Source organism: Ylistrum balloti, unplaced genomic scaffold, assembly GCF_031769215.1.
Source record: "Ylistrum balloti isolate Yb309-2 unplaced genomic scaffold, AGI_CSIRO_Ybal_v1 Utg370124, whole genome shotgun sequence".
In the NCBI taxonomy this organism is placed as follows: domain Eukaryota; kingdom Metazoa; phylum Mollusca; class Bivalvia; order Pectinida; family Pectinidae; genus Ylistrum; species Ylistrum balloti.
The window spans coordinates 1,241,317-1,253,218 of NW_026782139.1; the positions used below are offsets into that span (position 1 = coordinate 1,241,317).

Genomic DNA, 11,902 nt, shown 5'->3' on the forward strand with positions numbered 1-11,902 from the left:
CTTATAACGTTAGATTTCTTCTTCCTCTAAGCTGTGACTCCCCATTGTCCATTGACCTGCATGTTCGTTTGAAATCTAGATAATGTTTTACTCTTGTCCTACCGTTTTGTTTGTTTGTTTTTTCATATGTTGGTGTTCCTTGATACTGCTTTCCGGTTTTCTATAACATTATTGCTTTCATGTGGTGACGTTCAAATGAAAACACATATATTTGTAACATACGACAGCTTGTGGCGTTAAGCACTGCACACAACGAGATAATGTTATACAAAATGCAGATTTCACTTTCATCGTTCATAAAAAATCTGAAATAACCTGTCATCATCGAATATCTATTGTAATTTGCCATACAATTCATTGATCTATCTTTATAGAGGGAAATCTTTCCCACGATTATGCACGTGTAAAACATTAAGGTCGACAGTTTTATAGAATGTCAAAACTAATTGAAGGTTACACGAGGATATTTCCATAACCTGACAGCTCAAAATGGCTGTTTTCGTTTGCATGTATCCGATTACCTTTAATACTGAATATTCAACAGTTTGTGACAGACGGAAACGTATATCGCTGGATCAGTTTTATTGCTATTACCATCTTATCCCAAAAGTGATCTCTCGAATTATTATTGTCTTTATTGGGGCAATTAATACATACTTTACAATCAATATAGTTTTGCTTGGCTAAACGTTTGTAGTTCTACAAAAGGTGTATTTTTGTTGATACGTTAATTTCTCCGATAAATCTTGATCGGAAAGTCTACTAGTACAATGGTTTATGTTAATTTTAATCTGTAACCATTTTGTGGACAAATCTATTTTTGGATTAAGAATAACCACGAATTCGACGAAAATACACCCCTCACCTCCTATGCAATGGATAATTAGTCCGTACGTTTAACTCTAAGACACACATTAATAACACCTTTTAATACTAGAATTAGATATATACAGCCGGAGATCAGGCTGATTAGCAGTCATCGAGGTTGATTGTGCTTTGTACCTGCCTGATAATCAACCCCAAATACTGACTCTAGAGTAGTATGAGTTATCTTTCCCGAATGTAGGGTTTTGTATGGTGTGGATTTTCGTGACAGAATGTTGGACATGACCTTTTTTATGGTAAATCCTCAGTGACCAAAGCAAATCTTGGTCGTGTATCTAGTCCATCATTAATCCGTAAACACAGCCTGAAGTTGAAGTCAACAAAATGTGGTCTGTTCTTTAATTTTCTATATTTTTTTTTTTTTTTTTAACAACAACATTTGATGCAATCAGTTATAAACAAATATACGATTCGGTTATACCGCATTACTTAGGTGAACCCATAACCCCCGTGTATGTAGTTTCTGCTACAAGAAATGTATCAATCTCAGTGTTTGATACCATCCCAGTATCTGATTAACTATCGTTACCCGGGGTCATTTGGTACACTTTTAGTATAAATGACAATGCTTGGAATAACAACTATCATGCTGTTTTGAAGTGTTGTTTCATAACCGATGCTCAGATTTCAAAAGTGCGCGTTGTTCAGCTCCTTGTAAATTCTCAGTGCCATGACCTTTTCTAATCATAATTTAATATTTAATGAAACATTAGAGTCGTATAAAATAGTCCTGTTTCTTCCTGCCCAAGCCCTATCATCACACGATCTATCTGCTATGTATTTTGACACCTTCCTAACTGAAATGTCTATATTCTTCGTTTCTGACCATTTTATCTCGTCAATAACCAACCAAAACCAACAGATACATAAATAAGTAAATAAATAAATAAACTAAAAATTGTTTGTAAACTAGTTAACGGGATTTGCACCTATATTCAACCTCTTACCTAAAGGTAAGTAGTTTCCACAAACACGATAATCAACCATTCAAGTGATATGTATGCTACATGCTCAGACTCTAGATTGTACAATTTCAGATTATTTGTTAACACGAAGAATTGCCTAAGTGTGACACCTTCGGAAAACCGGAAGTTGGTATTTGGCACAATATTTTCTCACTACTATCAATGACAACTGAGCTCAATATGCAGATGACCAGCTATCATCACGAAGGAATGCACCTCTTGGTTAACTGAAGCCATTAAAACATTTTAACGAAACTGATTCCTGTGACCTAGGAAGTAGATAGATCAAGGTTATTCAATTTATAAAACATGGTACCTAGCGATCGGGATGTCTTGCGTGTGAAATATCAAGATTCTGGACCCTTTGTAACTTGAAAAGAAGTTTTTCAAAGTTTGTTAACCAGAATAACTCTTCTGAAATTGAATCCCTTTCAAAACCGGAAATTGACTTAGTACAATTTCTTAAGCCAAAGTTTCCTATTGTAATTGGCCGTAGTGCATATGTATGTGACTTATCAAATATCATCATCCTATGACTCTTGGCTATTTAGAAGAAATTATTTGAATATTTTAACGAAATGAATCCTTGTGACCTTGAAACTGAATGAAGGTCATTGATATCAACAAACTTGATAGTAAATTACTAGTGCCTCCCATATATGAATTATCAAGGCTCCAGACTTTGTAGAGCTTGAAAAGTTTTTCTAAGTTTGTTGCCCAAGATAGCAATTTTCAAATTTTACACTTATCAAAACATGAAGTTGAATTTTCAGACAAGATTTTATTAATACATTCAAAAGCAATTGATCACAGTATGCTACTGACAAAATTTCATCACCGTTTGCCTCTTGGTTACCGAGTACATACTATTTTAAGTTTTTAACATAATTGAATCCTGTGACCTTGAAAGTAGACCAAGGTCATTTATATTATCAAACTTGGTAGCAAATGACCAGACCTTACTGAATATGAAAAATCAAGGTTCTACGCATTTTTTACTAGAGAAGAAGTTTTTGAAAGTTTCTTACCCAAAAAAGCAATTTTCAATTTTGACCCCTGTCGAGAACCAGAAGTTGAATTTTCGGACACGGTTCTATACATACATTCGATAGCAATTGACACTAGTATACTACTGGCAAAATTTCATTACCGTGTGCCACTTGGTTATTGAGGAAAAACTATTTAAATATTTAAACATAATTGATATATGATTTTGATATAATATAAATAATCATTTTAAATTGTCAAACCCCTAGGCGTAGAAGAACTTGAGAAGGTTTAAAAAATTGTTCCATTTAATTTCCAATTCGAAGTTTGACCCCTACTGAAAACCAGAATTTGACATTTCACGAAAAATAACTATTTTTGAGAAATACTTTCAAAGTAAATTTTCAAAATGGTGTCAAATAGTTAAGCTAAATGAAAAAAAAAAACAAGATAAAATCTAAGGACACCAAATTCATTGGAATGACGTTCTGTATCGATATGTAAAAGATGTAACGGAAGGAGTGTGCTTATATGTGCACCCGTTCCGCGTAGTGTGTCCGGTGTTGTCCGGTGTTGTCCGCCGTTGTCCGGTGTTACCGGACCAACCGTTAATTAGATTTTATTAACAAATACAGAATCAAATTACAGACGTGAAGACCAACCCCTTTACAGTGATGACTTCAGGTTGACACTATATCACCGCTTTTTCTATCATGTTATTCTTGTTATGTTTTACTTTGATATTTTACAGTATAAACATATTTACAAATTTATTATTGAGTTTAAGTGTTTAGTTATACTCTTTATATCAAAGTGTGATATTCACTTGTCTTCTACATTTCTTATTAAAGCATCACAAATATCAAAAATAAACAATTGCATTAATCAATCTGGTCCCTATAGTGTAGCTTGCAGTTGATCCGAACAACACTACATTGTAGTCGGACAATCATTAGTGTCCGGTTAAATAATAGACAAGCTGTTATCTCGGCGGAAGACGTGTGGTGTATCCACTGGGCCATCTAAGCAATCATACTTCCTGACTTTTATATACACTGTACTGCATCTTTTCGAGCGTTACCGTTTATACATATCTACTGTAATACACGTTTAAAAACAAGGTCGGTTATATACAAATCATATATGCATTTCGAATTTTGCACCAAATTTAAATATTTTGCATATATTATAATCTAGGATTATAGCAAAAATAATGGACAAGTAATGTATCGAAATAGCATTTCATTATTTATTTATTTTTTTTTTTGACTTTCTCAGTGGTTTTCGTCATCCCATTTATAGTGTAGTATTAAGATGGTGTCAAACAAGTGAAGCGTTATCACACTGAAATGTCCCCTAAGTGGATGTTATAGCATATAACGCTTCACCCTGACACATCATACAATACTTCACCCAGACAAATAATACAACACTTCACCCAGACACATCATATAACACTTCACCCAGACACATCATACAACACTTCACCCAGACACATCATATAACACTTCACCCAGACACATCATACAACAATTCATCCAGACACATCATATAACACTTCACCCAGACACATCATACAACACTTCGACCAGACACATCATATAACACTTCACCCAGACACATCATACAACAATTCATCCAGACACATCATACAACATTTCACCCAGACACATCATACAACACTTCACCAAGACACATCATACAACACGTCACCCAGACACATCATACAACACTTCACCCAGACACATCATATAACACTTCACCCAGACACATCATACAACAATTCATCCAGACACATCATATAACACTTCACCCAGACACATCATACAACAATTCATCCAGACACATCATATAACACTTCACCCAGACACATCATACAACACTTCACCCAGACACATCATATAACACTTCACCCAGACACATCATACAACAATTCATCCAGACACATCATACAACATTTCACCCAGACACATCATACAACACTTCACCAAGACACATCATACAACACGTCACCCAGACACATCATACAACACTTCACCCAGACACATCATATAACACTTCACCCAGACACATCATACAACAATTCATCCAGACACATCATATAACACTTCACCCAGACACATCATACAACATTTCACCCAGACACATCATACAACACTTCACCCAAACACATCATATAACACGTCACCCAGACACATCATACAACACTTCACCCAGACACATCATATAACACTTCAAATTCCCATATATGTGGTATAATTTACCACAACGGACAATATAATTTGTTGAGACAAAATGAGTATTTATTTATGTCGATACGACTGTGTATTATGCTCCCATTAACAAAAATATGCCTGGATAACACACATTGTAAGTAGTGCGGTTTAAAACGGATGCAGAAAATAGTGTCAACGCCTACCGCTTTCCTTTAGATACGGGCGAGGTTTCACAAATGTGATATACAGATGGTTTCACGATAGCAAAAATAATAACAACAGCACATTTTTTTTGAAATAGCACCATCTTAGTGTACCACTGCGTAAATAAAGATAAATATTATACTTATATATTCACAATTACACTATATAAACACTAACAAGAAAGTTTTGTCATTTTTTTTATATTTCAATTTCTAACCAGCGTATACGCATCATGACGTTAGCATTGTGGTTGTTCCACGGATCACAATGTTCATAATGAATCATTTCTTAGTCCTACTTCGGGAACCGGGGAAACTATACTTTTGCATTGTGGCCGCTTGTCCTCCCGTCTTTCAGTCCTTCCGTCCGTTCAACTTTATCTCGTAGATTACATGTCACAGTCAGTTGAAGGTAGAGGTATCGGTTCGCTGTGTTGTGTATCAAGTCACTACGGCCTACATTCACACGTTTGACTTTATTCAGAGATTTTATTTCATTAATTGTTTGGCTTCACTCTAACTTTCTACAGTGCTATACACTCGAGTGTTGCAACAATCTTCTATACTTACAGTCACTAGAATGTCATACTTGGTACATAGTTAACCTTGGCGAGGCAATGTATCGTGTAACAAAGAAAACAGATGTTTTGTCCCTAACGCCTACACTATAAACTACTAGAATTTCGCCATTAAGGTAAAGTTACACCTTGGTGATGCGCTATCAATGTATTTCGAGACGTGATTTGTCTTACAGAGTCTTATCACGACTTTTGATTAATAAAACTGCAATGCATATGCCGAACAATCGGTACGACGCATTTCAGCAGGTCCCTTCTCATCTACCACCTGATTTTCTCATGGTATTGCGAGGTTAACGAATCAAAATGGCTATCAAAGAAGATTTGGATTCTGGTTTACATTCATCTGAATGAGAAGAAGAAAAATAAAATTTTGTCATAAATAGACGTCAGTGAATAACATTATTGAAATTTGCAAATATAGCAACAAACTTGATGAAGCGTAACCTTTCATTTCACAGTAAACCTTTATCGATGAAAACATATATTCATATATTGAACTGGATGGTTTCAAATGAAGGAATTAAAAGGACAATAAGTATATTATGTAGTTATAAAATACTGTATACATATTCTTTTAGCCACCGACGGACGGATTTTAGGGAACCATGTATCCCGTCGTGGTAGTAATTACCTGTATGTTATGGATCTACTACACATTCAGGTAGCCGTGTCTATTGTGAGGCAATACCACAGTTAAATAAAATATAAAAGTATGACAGCTGCTGATAAGAGAGATATTTTTTCACACAATTTGTATCCGTAAAAATGTCTACAAAAAGCTTGTTAAGACCAGGATATAGAAGAATAAAATACAAACGTACTCTGCATGGACTGAGAGGTGTTTGGTGTAGGCTTATCTGAAACTGTTATTTTGTGACCTTAGGGGCATACAGTAACCTCTTGAAGCAGAGAAGAAGACTATTAAAGGTTATACAATATATTAAAGTAATACAACAAAAGCTAGGACAGATGACCTTAAAAGCACTTGGATGTATGAAATCTCTACAGAATACAGATACAAGGTTTAGGATCAGGTGATTAGAACCATCTATTCATGTTGCCTAAGAAAGCCATCTAAAAGAGCTATAAAACACAAACTACCTGACATCGAATTATCAATAGTTCATATTCTAATGAGCAATTATAGTCAGATAAATGCTGACGTCATTTGCTTACCTATATCTTAGTTGCTATAAACATCATCAAAAAGACGAGAAGTTCGGGTTTGTATTGATCATACAACCATGCTTCACACATTGCAGTTATATAAGTATGTCAGTTTACTATTGCTCTGATAGAGAGAATGTAAGCATTGTACCGTCTGTGGCTCCGGCCAGATCCGTAAAGTTTGATTTCCAAAATGTCTTCCTTGATCTTGACTTGACGATGTACCACTGTTGGTTTTATTATGCAATTGCCGACGAGGAAACGTTACATACTGTCCCTTTACTTGATACTTTCTCAAGTCTTTTAAAGTGGTAGTCACTTCTAGCTTAACTCTTCACATTGTGATAGTGTTACTAGTGGTTTTACAAGTTTCAATTCGTGACTGGATCAGTGTCCTTCCCGGTGCCCTTGGTTGATTGCTTCAATTTGGTAACACTATGAAGTCGGCATCAGCTTCACACCATCACAAGAAGGCGTCAGTAAAGACCTTTCGCGTCATAGACATATGCCCTTAACACATGTTCTTTTTTGTTTCCTTTATGACTCTGGTCTAAATCATCATGTAATATAATCTCGTTGACTATTCAGTCTGTCATTAATTGTGATTTCAGCATTAAGTAGGAGAAGACTATTGTTTTTTTCTGGATAATCAGTTTTTACGTGTTTATCATCACTGTGTCCCAGGACACAACATCTACATGGTGCAGTTTTCATTCACTATTTGGCTCTGCTATATGCAATTCTAATTTTTAACCAAAGGTGCTATTCATTTGTGGTTTTATAAATATTTGAATACATTTACTGAAACCACAACAAATATAAAGAGAAATTTGGTATATTGGCCCGCAATTAGAGGAACTGTCTAAGGATGGTAATTCAATAACACCTACATGTAGCTATGAATAAATACACTTCTACAAATTCATATGATATGCTGGGAGAGGTTGTTACACGTAATCATGCTCGGACGCACTGCTGGTGGACAAATCATCCCGTAAGGAAATCGCGATATCGTATGGATAAAAAGCGTTCAACTGGAGAGGTATTTATTACAACAAACAGAGTCATGTTATTGGGGTTAGTCGTTAAATGTCATCCACAATGATAAATTAACTGTTGTAACGCATGTTGCAACGCACGATTGAATAAAAAAACATAATGTCGTTACACACGACTCTGTCGTAGTAATATCTATCACAACAACATGCATCTCATAGTAGTGGTTGAACTATAGACAAACAGTTGATCAGAGGTATGCTCAATTTGAAATCAGTATAAAACAAGTATTTCGTAATCACTTCCTCAGAAGTAAGTCCAGACCTAATATGGTGTCATACCTATATGAACTTTAAATCACATGCCTCCATAGAGCAACCATAAGGATGCAAAATTCTGAACACTTCGTTATAACAAGTACTGATCTGAAGACTAAGACAGCCTGAAAATTGCTTCGCAGTTATAAAGTAATTTAAACCGTGGTTAATGCTTAATAGCACCACTGCTACACGGCTTTAGCGTTGTGAAGATAATGCTGACCCGTTTATTTGACAATCAACCAATACCCAAGACGTGTTACAACGAGATTATCAAACATAATAAAATCAACAGTGACAGCTTACATACAACTTTTGACAAACTCTCGATCATAATCGTTTAAACCATTATCGATAAATATGGCACGATTTGACAGTATTTTGCCGTGTCAAAATTGTACAAAAACACGCAAAAGGATGTCACTATATGATGAAATAAACTACCTATTTTTTTTCTTCATTCTGGGACTTGTCAGTGATATTGATTTCCTTAATCGTCGAAACGAACCCTAGATGACGGATGAAAAAATCTAAATATGTCGAAATAGATATTTAAAACCAGACGAAAATGTGCACGATATCTTGTATCGATTGAATACAAACATGTCAATGGTAACATTGAGCTAAGTTACCAAGGGGGCAAACTGTGATTTGATGATGAACTAAAACAAAGTGAAATAAAAAATCACCGCGACTGAAAAGCTGAAAAAGGGAAATAACTCCCTGCAGTACTGTTCGCGAAAACACAATCTTCTGTTAAGATTTTAAAGAAATTGGTTAAAACCGTGAGGTGTAATTGAACAAGTTTGAAATGCGAACTCCTTTATAAATATCATTGGATCGAAATGCTGTTCAGGAAAACATAATGTCATATCGATTAAGCCGGCGAAATCTGATAGAAATATTTAAAATATCCATTATAGGTCCTTTCGACAATTTTGAAAAGTATACACAGAGGCCTGCTGTGTCCCATCCGATTACATATATAGAATGCGTTGATAGGTGATAATGCATCAGCTGATGTATTTCTGTTTTTTAAGTTTTGTCTGTGCCACAAAACAGCAGAATACCGTAAATGAGATCCCTCCCCACAATAAGAAACTTTATCAGTGCATTTTATAGTAGTATTACGTCAGGTAATATAAGCAGATAATAGTGCAACTTTCTTTTTCATGTACTCTGTCTATACTTTGTAGTGGAAGCGGGACCTATTGACCGAGCATACATAACATATGTGACGTTAGTAAAAACAATTTGGAATATTTTGGTGATTGTATATACTTTTTATATAATATAAATGGAATTTATTTATTATCTATTCTATATTTATTCATTCTGGGTTTATCAATGATAAACGTAATTTGAGAAAACGTATACAATATGTATAAAGCAATAGTAGTGTTGCAATTGCGTTCCTTATGATATCGATTATAAATCTGTTTGTGTACTGGTAGACCTCAACTCAAATCATGTCAAATATTTTAGCGTTATAGCAATTTGAAATCATTAGACATAAAATCGGAACTGACCGCTTCGCTACAGCAAAGCACTATGACCCAGTCTATTGAGATATTAATACCATTTCATGCTGATGTCAAGGGTGTCAATGACTTAAGGATTGTCCGGTCATCATGAACAGGACAAAGCCCCGCTGACCAGTCAGTAGCCAAAACACAATGTAACAGGAACACCATCTAACCCTTTTGAACTTACCATGTACCTTCCAAAATGGACGGAAGATAAATGGGATGAATGCCAAGTTATCACATAGATTACTAACGCATACGTAAAGAAAATGGCGATACAACATGTACCTAGAGTAAATCAACATTACAGCTTATTAGTTTCTAAACAATTAGATATCTATTACAAATTGTCATATTTCTACATTATTCTAACATTATTTGAACAAAACGCTTTTTGCCAGGTTTTATTCATAGTTTATCTATTCTACAGATACTTAGTATATGTGTTTATAAAAGTGTACTTACTACATATGTGTGGTCGGGAAGATTTCTCCTGACTCTTAGTCGTGTTAAAGCCGTTTTCCTTCCTATTCAGCAGTCACACTAGTAACCAGCGTGAACAGCTGGCTGAGACTACCGGCGTGTGATGAACCGTTCACTATACGTGCGTTGGGTATGTTACAGCTATAAATAGGAAAGAACGGTGGGCAAGGCAATCAGGTTATAGAAGATATCTTGGTAATATATTGTTTGTACAATAGTAGAATTTCACAAGTTTTTTTTTTGCAGCGAACAATCGCAAAGTCGATAAGATAGATTTGATGTATCAAAATGACCTAAACATAAAGGCATGTAGAGATGATATTCATTGTGCGAAAACATGGATATAGGTAGCATTAACTATATACTGTCAATTCTAGTACAGTGCGAACAAACACGACATTGGTAATTAACACAATGGTGCATAGCTAACGTTCCTCTTAACGCGTATAAATTTACATAGACTAATGAACTCTTTATTCAGTATAGTAACCCAAGAGAAATCGGATGGGAACTTTCACAGACTATCATGCTTTTATTTGTTTTTGCACCGTATTTTAATCAGTCGCCGCTGCATTGTAATGCTATGTTTTTTCCTGGGTGCTACTTATTTTATTTAAGGATTGAATCTTGCGTATGTAGATTTCATGGGATGACGAATTGAGTTGGCCTTAAGACAAATTTAATGAACTGCGAAGCACTTCATGTTGAATTTGTCTCAAGACAAACTCAATTCATCATCACATAAAATCGACATAAGCAAGATTCAATCCTTATATTTCAATTCACGCTTCTGTTTTCTATAGCATGGGAACTGACGCAATTTATCTTCTACTTTCATTTTCGTTACCTGTCATCATATCGTCTGACGTCATACAAGCAAAGTCTGTCATTTGAAGACAGATTATTGTGACAGGTTGAAATATATAGTGTGCAACAAAGACAATATGCATTTTCCCCGCGGAGAAATAACGTCTAGAGGTGGTGCGCCGGTTCGCAAACGAAGCGGAGAGCAAGAAATATCAGGCTTCTGTCGCTTCACATCTTTTGAAACGTAAAGTTACAGTTATTAAATGTTGAATTAAATGTTCATTTTGATGTTTTTTAAATTTCATACTTGTGGAATATTGCCAGTGTAGTAGAAGTTGGAGAGATTTCTCCCCTTACCTAATATTTGTATTCATACGCACTGGCAATGTTAATCTGGTCAAATTCATTAGTAAATGAAACATATCACATTTAGTAGTTTCATTGAGTCTGATTTGGGTAGAAATTGAAATATATTAATTTGTGCAATCAAGATTGACCCACTAACAGTCGTTATAAGGATATATTGGGGCGATAATTAATGGACGATTAACATCACATATCTTTATCCCAGCTAGGTATGTCGTGCCCGTGTGAGCAGTCTTTCGATACGGCTGCTTGACTAAAAGTGAAATATTCAAAGTTGATGATCATATAAGATCTACGGTCTAGAATGTAGGTCTACCGCCTTGTTATCGTGAAGACACATTCGTACAAACACTTTTGTGACGTCATAAATATGGCAGATATTGATGACGTTACATGATTGTCT

General features: G+C 35.2%; 1 protein-coding gene across 1 annotated transcript in view; it reads right to left on the bottom strand.

The window, feature by feature from the left end:
• Positions 1 to 10,327, bottom strand: part of LOC132550429 (organic cation transporter protein-like) — a 51,638-nt gene extending 41,311 nt beyond the window's left edge. Inside the window, exon 1 of the mRNA XM_060214498.1 lies at positions 10,309 to 10,327. The gene's annotated coding sequence lies outside the window, so the exon portion shown is untranslated. The remainder of the gene's footprint in view (positions 1 to 10,308) is intronic.
• Positions 10,328 to 11,902: the final 1,575 nt, after the last annotated feature.